The sequence below is a fragment of the Otolemur garnettii genome, unplaced genomic scaffold (genome assembly GCF_000181295.1).
Source record: "Otolemur garnettii isolate 467f Iridium unplaced genomic scaffold, OtoGar3 scaffold00040, whole genome shotgun sequence".
In the NCBI taxonomy this organism is placed as follows: Eukaryota; Metazoa; Chordata; class Mammalia; order Primates; family Galagidae; genus Otolemur; species Otolemur garnettii.
The window spans coordinates 3112368-3125274 of NW_003852435.1; positions in this window are offsets into that span (position 1 = coordinate 3112368).

The following is a 12907-nucleotide window of genomic DNA, read 5'->3' on the forward strand; positions in this document are numbered from 1 at the left end:
AAAATAATCCCCTTCCATTATTATTTCTGAGCAATAATTACTCTGGAATACAAACTGCCTTCTGTTAAAATTTCACAACAACAGTATTTCTGCTCATAAAAAATTTCAGTCAAAACTCAAGTGACTTATCCTTGGGGCCTGGTGTTTCTTCTCCTCTTCACACTGTTTTTTCTCCTTTGGAAAATAAAATAAAATGAAACTCTGTACTTCAAAACCTATCATAGAGTCAAGAATTCTCTCTTAGCTCATAGTACAAGCATTCAAACAATATTGTCAATATATGCTTAAAAGAGAACCTTTTTTTTTTTAGTGGAACTTGGTAAATGTTAAGTGTTATTCTGTTAAATGATACTGAGGTCAAATAAGCAGCTAAGAAGAGAAGAGAAGAGAAAACTAAAAGACATTCGTTAGAAAATAAATGGGAGATTGGGAATAAGAGTTTTGAGAAAACTCCCATGAACGGGAACAGAGAAAATGGGCTGCAGTTGGAGGATGGATGATATAGGAACGTGGAATATTTTTAGTGTTATGTTTTGCTTTTTTGAAGGGTAAGGAACACAAATGCATTTTTTTTAGGCTGTGAATGATATACACTGAAGCGTATGAGACTCAGTTCATAGCTTACCATAGAAGTAAATTGCTGGTCTAGCCATGACTTCATCTGATTTTACATATGATGAAATTAACTGTATCCTATATGCCTAGTAGGACAATTTATGCATCATGCTTGCTTAGTTTCTACCCTCACTGCCACCACACAACCACAGAAAAATTATATGAGAAAAGGATAAGAAATCAAGCATGGATTTTTTTTCTTTTATCAAAAGAGAGATTATGACAGACTGTAGATGTGGTCATTTCTTAGGGTTGCCATAACAATTAATGCACATTGGGTAGAGTAAAACTGTTGTGTGAATGCCATGTGTAAGGGTGCGTGATGCGACGCAGCAGAGATAAGACCTGCAGAGAACTGTGGGAGAATAAGAGACTGGAGCTCTCTCTGGTAATCCAGTCAAGTTCTTTATTCTAGTAAAGCTTATATAGATCATGTTGTATATACACACAATTAATTAATAAACAAGTGACTCACACCTTTTCTGATACAGGTCCAGCACTGTCTGGCACCAAGGAGTCTGTTGATTAGCCGAAAACTATTTTATTAATTTTATTTATAATTATTTTAAAACTCTCTAATGAAAGTAAGACCATAAAACAAGTTTCTGGGAGAATAAGCCGATTGAAGGTTTGACTTTTAATAGACCATCTGGAGGCAGTTATCCATCTTAGGGAGTAGTCTGGAAATTTCCGAGATATACTGATACCTGCCTACAGGTTAAAACAACCGTTCTGAAAGCTTGAAGTATGAAATCACAGTATCAGCAAAGTTATGTTCCCTCTAAAAGATCTCAGGATGAATGCTTTATAGTCTTTTCCACGTCTGGTGGCCTGGCTATATATTTGTTTAAAGAAACTTAACTCCAATTTCTACACTAGATCTTAGCCAAAAAAGCCAAGCTGCAGTAACTCCAATATCTTTGTCATTATTGCCATCACATGGCTGCCTTCTCTGTTAAAATCTCCCTCTCCTTTTTCTTATCAAAATATCAGTCATTTGTGTTAGGGTTCACTTAAGTTCATGATGATTCATCTCTCTCAAGATCCTTAACCAACTATGCCAACAAAGACTCTATTTCTAAATTAGTCTCATCCTGAGGTTTCAGGTGGACATGAATTTTGGGGGCTCAGTATTCAACCAATCACAATGTACTCAGTACAGGCCAGATGCATTCTTGCCTGAACTTACTGGGGCCTACAAGTGTCTGTGGAATTAGACTGGCATAATTAGGTGAAAACAGTACAGATTATTTCTCCTCACACACCCTCAAGTACCTGCTAAGTATGTGCACAAGTTTTTATTTGTATTAAAAAACTCTCACATACACTCTTTATCTTCTCCTGCAAGGCCTTCATTATATGTTATGCATTGAATCATTCCCTATGCTTTAATGCATCAACTTTATATTATTCATTTTCAGTCTTCCAACTTCCATAAATGTATTAAAATCTCTCATTTTTTGTCTCCAAACTTGTCTTCTATTAATTTATAATGTTTGAATTTTCATATTTTAATTGCATTGTGGTTTCCCAGAGGATGATAAAGGCAAGCATGTGTACTTAATCCTTTATTTCAGACTAAAATTTAATTTTCCTGTGTTTAATAATGACTTTTCTTGTTTTGCTATAGAAATTTCCTGTCTTTTTTTTAACTTCAAAATATTAAGGGAGTATACATATTTTTGTTACATAGATACCTTGTTTAATGTATAAGTTAGGGCTCTGGATATGCCTATCACCAGAATAGCATCATTGTACCTAATAGTTAAATTCTTATCCCTCAGTTCCCTTCAAAACTCCTAACTTCTTGGTTTCCAATGTCCTTTGCATCTCTTTGAATCTATGTGTGCTCATTGTCTAACTCCCACTTGTTACTGAGAATATATAGTGTTTGCTTATCCATTCCTAAGATACTTCACTAAGGATTATGGTCTCTAGTTCCATCCCAGTTGTTGCAAATGATGTTATATCATTCCTTTTTTGGTGGCTGAGTAGTACTCCTTGGTGTATATATACCATGATCTCTTTATCCTCTCATGAAATGATGAGAACTTAGGTTGGTTGTTCATTTTTACATTATGAGTAGTGCTACAAAAAACATTCCAATGCAGTGTCTTTTTGATAAAATGACTTATTTTCTTTGGGTTGATATTAAGTAGAAGAATTGCTGAAATGAATGAGAAGCCTACATTAATTTCTTTGTGGAATTTCCATACTGTTTTCTGTAGGCACTGTATTAATTTGCAGTCCTGACAACAGTGTATAAGCATTCCTTTCTCTCTGCATCTATCTCAACATCTATAGCAGAACCTCTGGAAATTGCCCACCAAGGGACTGTAAAAACTGACTAGCATGCAGAAGTGGTCAACATGAAGAGGTAGGCTTACATGTACACCTACATGATGTGTACATGTGGTACATGCTTGATCTATGAAAATTATGTCAATTTAAAGAGATGGTCAATGTAGGAGGATGGACAACTATGGAGGTTCTACTGTATTCTTTTCTGATTTTTTTTTTTTTTTTGCAGTTTTTGGCTGGGGCTGGTTTTGAACCTGCTACCTTCAGTATATGGGGCCAGCACCCACTCCCTTGAGCCACAGGTACTAACCTCTTTTCTGATTTTTTGATAATGGCTACTTGAAGAGGGATAAGGTGGTATCTCATTGTACTTTTAATTTGCATTTAACTAATGATGGGTGGTTTCAAATTTTTAATATATTAATTGATCATTTGTCTATCTTCTTTGGAAAAATTTCTGTTAATGTATTTTGCTTACTTTTTTTTTTTTGCAGTTTTTGGCCGGGGCTGGGTTTGAATCCACCACCTCTGGCATATGGGGCCAGCTTCCTACTCCTCTGAGCCACAGGCACTGCCCTATTTTGCTTACTCTTTTATGTAGTTGTTGTGTTGTTCTTGCTGATTTGTTTGAGTACCTTGTAGGTTCTGAATATTTGTCCTATCTTGGATGTATAATTTGCAAATATTTTCTCTTATTTTATAAGTTGTCTATTTATTCTGTAGATGATTTCCTTTGCTGTTCAGAATCTTTTTTATTTGAGTCCTATTTATTTAATTGTTGCTGTATTTGCCTTCGGGATCTTAGTCTTAAATTCTATCCCCAGGCTGATGTGTAGAAGTCTTTTTCTTATGTTTTCTCTTAGAATTTCTATGGTTTCATGACTTAACACTTAAGATTTTTATTCATCTTGAAAGAATTTTTTATATGGCAAGAGATAGGGGTCCTGTTTATTCTTTGGCATATCTGATTTCCAGCATCATTTATTGAATAGGACTTCCTTTCTCTAGCGTATGTTGTCAGCTTTACAGAAGATCAGTTGCTTATAGGTAGATGGGCTTTGGGTTCCTATTTTGTTCCATTGGTCCATGTCTCCACTTTTATACTTGTATCATGCTATTTTGGTTACTGTAAACTTGTGATATAATTTGAAGTCAGATGACATAATGTCTCTACCTTTGTTCTTTTTTGTTTATGATTGCTTTGGCAATTTTGACTCTATTTTGGTTCCAGGTGAAGCTTACTATTATTTGTTTCTAGATCTGTGAAATATGATGTTAGTATTATAATGGGAATTGCATGAATCTTCAAATTATTGAAGATTTCAGCCATATGGACAATTTAATGATGTTGATTCTGCCCATCAATGAGCAAGGGGCATTTTTTAACTTGTTTATGTCATCTATGATTTCTTTCATCAGTGTTTTCCAGTTCTTCTTGTAAATATCTTTTACATCCTTTGTTAGGAATATTCCTATGTATTTAATTATCTTTATGGCTATTTTGAGTGATATTAATTCCTTGATTTGTACTTCAGCTTGAGTATTATTAGTATATGAAGATGCTACTGATTTGTGTACATTGATTTTGTAACCTGAGATACTGATGACTTTATTTTGCAATTGTAGTAGTCTTTTTTTGGAGCCTTTAGAATTTTCTAGATACTAGATAATAGCACCAGCAGACAAGAATTGTTTGACCTTCTGTTTTCCAATTCTATTTCTTTCTCTTGCCTGATTTCTCTGGCTATGACTTCCAATAATATGATGAGTAAAAGTGGTAAATCTAGACGCCCTCGCTGCATCCTTCTAATAGAATACACTTGTTACTTGTTAATTCTGAATTATCTTTTGATGTGTGGCTGAATTTGGTTTGCTAGTATTTTGTTAAGGGTTTTTGCATTTATATTCATAAGGGATATTGTATTATAGTTTTTATTTTTTTTGTGTCCTTTCCTATCTTTGTTATCAAGGTGATGCTGGTTTCATAAAATGTGTGAGGATTCTCTCCTTGGTGTTATTGAATAATTTCAATAGGACAAGTACAATTTCTTCTTTGTGGGTCTGTTGGAATTTGGTTATGAATCCATTTAGTCTGGGGCTTTTTATTGTTGAGGGATTTTTAATCACTACTTCAATCTTATTGATCATTATTGATCTGTTAAGCAGTTCTACTTCTTGATTCAGGCTTAGGAGGTTGCATAATTCTATGAATTCATCTACTTCCTTCAGGGTTTTTAGTTTCTTTATATAAAAGTTTTAATAGTAGTCACTGATGGTATTTTGTATTGCTTTGGTATTGGTGGTAATGTCTCCTTTTTCCTTTCTGACTTAGCTTATTTGAGTCCTTTCTCTTCTATTTCTAATTAATATGGCCAGTGGTTTATTGATTTTGTTTATTTTTTCAACTTTCTGTTTCATTGATCCCTTGGTTTGTTGTTTTTCAATCTATATAGGTCTATATAGGTCTGGTTTGAACTTTATTACTTTGTTTTTTCTGCTGGATTTTGGTTCGGATTGTCTTCTTTTTCTAGTTCCTTGATATGTGACATTTTATTGTTAATATGTGATTTTTTATCTTTGTGATTTAGGCCTTTAAGGCTATAAACTTTTCCCTTAGGACTGTTTTTTTCTATATCCCACAGATTTTGAAAGCTTTCACCCCTTCGTTGTTTCATTCAAGGACACTTATATTTACATATTAATATATAATCATTGACCCAACAATTGCTCAGCCAATTGTTTAATTTCCTGACTTTGTGTAGATTTGAGTGTTTCTCTTGAAATTTATTTCTAGTTTTATTCCACTATAGTGTTAGCATATACATGATAGGATTGAATTTTTTGGAATTTGATGAGAATTGTTTTGTGCCCTAAGATATGATTAGTCTTGGAAAATGTCCCATGCCCTGATCAGAAGAATTTGTATTCACTAATTGGGTGGATAGAATGTTCTGTAAATGTCTTTTAGGTCCATTTGGTCTAGAGTGCTGCTTAAGTTCAGCATTTCCTTATTCATTTCCTGCTTCAATGATCTCCCTAGTTCAGTCGGTCAGGAGTCAATGTCTGCAGCAATTAAGATGCTACAGATTTTTTCCTTTCTTAAAACTATAGAATTTGATTTATGAATCTGGAAGCTCCTTTTTGGGTTACATATACAACAAAACATCCCTACATTGACCACCTTCTTAATTTGACCTAATTTTCATAGACCAGACATGCACCACAGTATGGTAGACCTAGTTCTTTATTTGGACAACTTCCTTGTGTTGAGTATTTTGTTACAGTCCCTGGGGTAGTCAACTTACAGACTTTCTATTGTATATTTAGAATTGCTACATATTGTTGTATTTTTCCCATTGATACCAGACTTTCAGGTTCTTGGTCTCGGTGATTTGAAGAATAAATCTGCGGATCACAGATCAGTGGCAAGACAGGATTTATTTACAGAAAAAGAATACAAAAACACTAAAGTTCCTGGTAGGGAGAAAAAACTCTAGTTGGGAGAGAAAAGCTCTCTCCATTTAGTGGTATATATAGGTGCATGGGTTCCTTCTATATGAGGCCAGGAAATGAATGGACACAGTCGCTGCCACTTAAGCAAGGTGAGTGATGGTACTAATGAATGGACATAGCTCATAGGTCAAGGAAACTTACATGAAATTGACCTAGGCATAAGAAATGGGGGTTCCATATTTAGTCATAAGTGTAAAGGGAAGGAGACAACAAGGTGCCCACATCTACCCAGCAGTTGTCAGGTCCCTTTGGCTACTGGAGCTTCTAGTGGGGGAGGGAGGCTAAGCTCCAGCCCAGCCCACTGGTTCCTCTGCTGGCTGCGCAGCATGGCGGAGGCAGGTGGTCCTCCAGCCCAGCTGGGCTGAGCTGGCTGGGGCGCCACCTGTCCTGTAACACCATTCCTATTGTTCTAATGGCCATTGTCAAAGCCTAAATTATTATCACTGAGAGTCCATACTCACACATGGAAAAACCAAGGAGTCTATTCTTATCAGGCATATGCTTGGGTCACTCCCATGAGAAAAGCGGAAACAGCGGGGAGTGGCCCTTAAACAAAGGCCAGGGAAACTTTTATACACTTTCCCGCAAAGTACTACGGGTTGCAATAAAATGTTGAAGAAGATGGCTGAGGAAGAAGCTAGTGTCTGATCACTCATTGGTCACTAGGGAGGCTTTGGGGTTCTGATAGGTCAGCTGTCTCTTCCTAGTTGGGATCTTAGCTATGGTGGAGGTGTGTGAACTTTTGATTGGTTGTCGCCACCTGGGCTGCGGACCTGATTTGATTTATGACCTTGGAGCTTCCTGCAGCCCTTGCCTCCTCCCGCCTCCTCCGTGTCTTCCTTCTTCCCCAGCCCTTTGTCTTTTCTATTTTTGCTACTACTATCACTATTTAAAGGCAAAGCAAGGAAAATAAAAAATAGGATCATAGCTGCTCCCTCTCAGCCATCATTTTCTCTTTTTACTTTGTTTTAAAGTCAATTTTACCTGTTGTTAGAGTGGCTAAACCTACTTGTTTTTGGTTTTCATTTGTGAGAATTTTTTCCTATCCTTTTACCTTGAATCTGTTTTGAGTCTTTCTAGTTTATATATGTTTCTTTAAGACAGAAAATGCTTGGGTTATGTTTTTTTCTGCAACTCGGCCAGTCTGTATCTTTTAATACAAACATTCAGATTGCTTGCATTAAGTGTTAATATTACTATGTGGGATGATTGCTTATTGTTTTGTTTTCCCTCTTGTCCTATGTTTTACAGGGCTGTAAGATTTAACTTTTGGATGTTTTTACACTGGTAGATATCTCCAGTAGAGTAGGTCCATTTGAGAAACATTCCCTAATGTTAGCTACTCTAGAAAAAGTCTTTTACCATCATTTATGAAACTAAGTTTTGCAAGATACAAAATTTTGAAGTGGCCCTTGTTTGGTTTGAGAAGAAAAGTGCCTTGCATCTTAGAGCACACAATGATGTCTGTTTTAGTGATCTGTGACCAGAAGCTAGCAAGACCCCACCACCTCCATTCTCTATTGAAATGCATCTGTACATTCTCCAGATAGCTCCCTGATCAGTTTTCAGGCCTGTTGTGTTGGAGGAGCCCTCTTTCAGCTTGGGTTCCAGTGTCCTCTGGGAGATTTAGAGAAGAGTGCAGAGCCCCACAATCTCTTCCCTGATCCTTCTCCATGTGAAGACATTTTCCCCAGGTACATTTCAGTCTTGCTTACAGGATCATTCTGCCTCTCTCATCCATCCACATGATGTCTCCACTTACTTCTCTGATGATTCACAATGCTCTTCCTGATACGTTCCATCCATAGGTGAATGTCTGTCTCTGATCTTCCTCTTGAGAGAAGTGGATACAGGCTGCATCTAGTCTGCTCTCTTGGCCTTGTTTTGATTTTATATACACGTTTCTTTGTAGGGTTTCATAAATTCATATTCTAATTTTCTTTCTATTCATTAGTTTTTAGTGTAAGATAATATCTTGTCTAGATGAGTGGCTCACTCCTATAATCCCAGCATTTTGGGAGACCAAGGTAGGAGAAATGTTTGAGACCAGGATTTGAAACTAGCCTGGGCAACATAGTGAGACATTTTCTCTATAGCAAATAATAATAATAATAAAATTAGCTGGATATGTTGCCCTATGCCTATATTTCTAGCTACATGGGATGCTGAGGCAAGAGGATGATTTTTGCTCTAAGAATTCAAGGATGTAATGAGCTATGATTGTGCCACTGTACTCTACCCTGGAAGACAGAATGAGACCTTGTTTCAAAAGAAAATAATTGAAAAGATTATATCATAACATTTTTTTAATTTTCCATTATTAAAAATGAAAAATTTGGTCATTTTAACTTTCCTGTACTTTTTCTTTAAACCTCACTTTTTCCCAACATTTTTTTACTATTTTAGAGCATTTCATGGTAATTTTTAATATTTTAAGGAGATATTCTGTTTTTTCAGCTTTATATGCTTTTTGTGGACTAGCACCTGAGCAAGACAAATGCTGAAAAATATGTATTCCATGGCATTTGTATCTTACCTCTTTTTGCTTTGTGCTTCTTAAATTATTACACATATGCCTTGTGCCTATAATCCTAGCACTTGGGAGGCTGAGGTGGGTGGATTTCTTGACCTTAGAACCTTAAGACCAGCCTGAGCAAGAGTAAGACCTGCATCTGTACTAAAAATAGAAAAATCAGCTGGGGGTGGGGCGGTTGCCTGTAGTCCCAACTACTTTCAAGGCTGAGGCAAGAAGATCACTTGAGCCCCATCAGAGTGAGGTTGGTGTGAGTGATGATGCCAGGGCACTCTACTAGGGTAACCAAATAAGACTCTGTCTCAAAATAAACGATAAAATAAACAAAGAAATTATTATACATAATTGCCAATACCTTAGTATATATCTTTTATTAGTACAGTTTTTATTTTTGATTACACCAACCATTTACTATAGCTTGTAGATAGTTTCTTTTAAAATTCAGCTAAATTTTAAAACTTTAAAATGCAAACATAAAGGCATCAACAGAATGAACAAACAAGTAAAGGTGATGCCTCATGTAGAAAGACTGGCCGTCAGTTACAAAGAGACATACATTCCAAAATTACAGAAATGAAAGAGAAAAGGAATAAGAATATAGGTTATTTGGAGGACGGATGTTGAAAGATTAAGGGAGAACCTATCTGTCATTTTTTAAAACTGTGAGAATGTACCATTATATACTGAACTTAAGGGTTGTTCGTGGGCTCAGAAAATGAGAATGAACAAAAAATATGTAAAAATGGGAGTGAACATTAAGAAAAGTTATGCCTCCAAAGCAGATACAAAAGTGGCCAACAGTAATCTGAACATATGCTCAACATAAATAATTGCCAAGGAGATGCAAATGAAAACTGCCATGAAGGCGGCACCTGTGGCTCAAAAGAGTAGGATACCAGCCCCATAATTTTGGTACATGTAAATAATGTATTATTATTATTATGTCTTTAAAAAGGAGAAAATCCTATCATGTGCTACAACATAGATGAGTCTGGAGGACGTTAAACTAAGTGAAATAATCCAGACACAGAAATAAAAAAATGGGCAGCACCTGTGGCCTCAAAGGAGTAGGGCACCAGCCCCATATGCTGGAGATCGTGAGTTCAAACCCAGCCCTGGCCAAAAACTGAAAAAAAAAAAAAAAAAGAAAAACAGAAAAAAGAAAAAAATATTGCTTAATCTCACTGATACGTAGAATCTGAAAAGAAGTTGATACTGGATTTCCAGTCTCAGAGATTCAAGGAATAAATCCACGGACCACAGGATCAGCAGTAAGTCAGGATTTATTTTAAGACACAAGAATTACAACAATCACAAAGAACCAAACCTCCTTGCAGAGAGAGCCTAGGAGGGGAACAAGCTTTCCTGCTCCCTCTTTGAGGTCTATTCTCAGGCTGTCTGCTCAGGGGCTTATATAGTGAAAGGGAGGTTGTTTTGCAGGAAGTCAACGTTGACACTTAGGGCTGAGTCCTCAGTCAATTACAGCCAGCTGTCCAATGAGCTCGCTGGCCTTGGAAACTGACATGAAATTGACCGGTCAGACGTGCAAGCTGAGGAGACAGCAAGGGCCATCCGTGAAATTGACTAGCCAGAAGTCTGTGTGGTGGAGACAGCAGGGCTCCAGTGTCTTCCCTTGCACAGTGTCCACCAGATATCTAGCTGGTTCCTCCATCCAATGCAACAACAGGTCCAGGGCTAAGGTGGCAGGCCATAGTGCCATCTTGTCCTGCATCAAAGTCAGATACACAGATAGAGATGTAGAATTAGAAGTGGTTATCAGGGACAAAACAAGTAAATGAGATAGGTAGGTCAAAGAATACAAAAAAGAATATGCAGGGTGAGTACATTGAGAGATTTAATGTACAACATTAAGATTATAGTAATTAATATAGATTATAATAAATTAAAAGCATGACTTTTGGTACATGAATAAATTGTAGCTATTCTTGACCCCCACAGACAAAAGAGTAATATGTGAATGTAACATAGTTACAAAGAATATGTTAATTTGCTTCACCACAGTAACAGTTTTGCTCACTGTTTATATCCCACATCATATTATATACTTTAAGTATACACAATAAAGTGTATTTAAAAAAATATAAAAAGCAATATGAGAAGTTGAAAAGCAAACTGACAAGAAAAACATAGTATCACGGGACAGAATTTTGGTTGCTCTATAAAATCAGTGACCATGCTCTTAAACATGATTCTCTAATGCTTGCTAAAAACAGTATCTGTAATGTGTGAATTATCATATGCCAAATGTTTTACAATTACTATTACTGGGTCTTGTGAAAAACCTATCAGTTTGGTATAAAAATTCCCACTTTTACACATGAAGAAATTAACACAATGTTGAAGCACTGGTGAATTTCAAAGTTTTAAAGTCACTATATCACATTTTGTTATACATCAAGAAATAGAAAAATTTAATTATGTGATTCTACATAATCTATTATTTAAAATAATTGATGCTTGCTTTATTGTAAGGAATTTTAATTGTATACATGTATTAATAAAAACAGAAAATAAATTGGGTAAAAATCTTCAAAAATATTTTTTCTCAGACTGATCATATTGCCACTATAAAACAATACATTTCATACAAAACTTTTGTCTGTAAACAATATTACTATTATCACTCATAGTAATACATGCTATTTGAATACATTTGATTACATGCTATTAAATTTTGTTCAATCCATGCACTTAGATAATTTTTTTTTTATTACCTACAAGGGAAAGGTGAGCCAGAGCAATTCTGTGCCTCATATGGTTTTCATAATTTGGCATACTACAACCAAGAAAAGATCAAGAGCATGGATTTGTAAACAGATGTCTTACTTGTATAGGTTCATAATACATTGACAAATTTTTCATCAAAAAGTCTGAAACCTCATGCTTTTCAGTTAGATGGAAGAAGAAACAAGCCTGATAAATGTCTAGGAGAAAAAAATAAATCACTGCAGCTGTGACCCAGGTCAGCATTATTCTTAATATTCACAATTAATTTTTGGAGAGCAGCTTGTATTCAACATTACCAGCTGCTCCTTTAACAAATATGTGCACATTTTGGCAACTATAGATTTAGTAATTTTCTCTATTCTCATGAAAACCAAAAAAGGTGAAATCATCTTGTAAGCTTTCCTTTTTTTCTTTTTCTAGCTTATTTCACAATAATGCTTTATAGCATATGAACTATAAGTAAGAATACATGAAGAATGATGTGGCACCTGAGGTACAAATAAGCCTCTTTAAAGTTAGGAAGCCTATCTTAATTAAAATTTGTATGAATGGCAAAGACAGACCTCTCAATGACTTTTTTTTTTTTTTTTTGGTTGTGAATGTCTGTAAAGGTATTTTCTATTCCATTTTGTAATTTGTTTAAAGTGTAGAAACCCAGCGAAATTATGTCAAATCAGATTTAACCATACATGACTTGAATGGGCAATGAAAAGGCAGTACTCTGCTTTTTTAGTGGAGGTGAATAGTAGGAATCAGTGAATACTTCCTACGCAAGGTGATACTACACTATCATTAAACAGTTTTCTTTCTTTTTTTTTTGAGACTAAAGGATGAACTACAAGACCTCTTGACATGAACTCTTTCTACATGTGAACTCCTATCACAAAAAATATACTAAATTACTAAAATAGTCACAAAAATAAGAAAATACAGTAATACCAATTGACTATTATCTAAATTCATTTGTAAAGGAGGCAAGTTAAATAGCCTGATTGAGCCATTCCATACGCATGTATTAAAATATGTTATAGGCAATTTTTATTTGTCAAAGTATTTTTAAAAGGGAAGATATCTCATTATAATAAAAGCAGTAAAGCATTTTTTTAAACTTACTGATTACAAGCTATGCTTTCTTGAAAGAGCTTACATTTCTGAATTTAATTTGTAAAACTCAGGTTATATGCATAACCACAAATA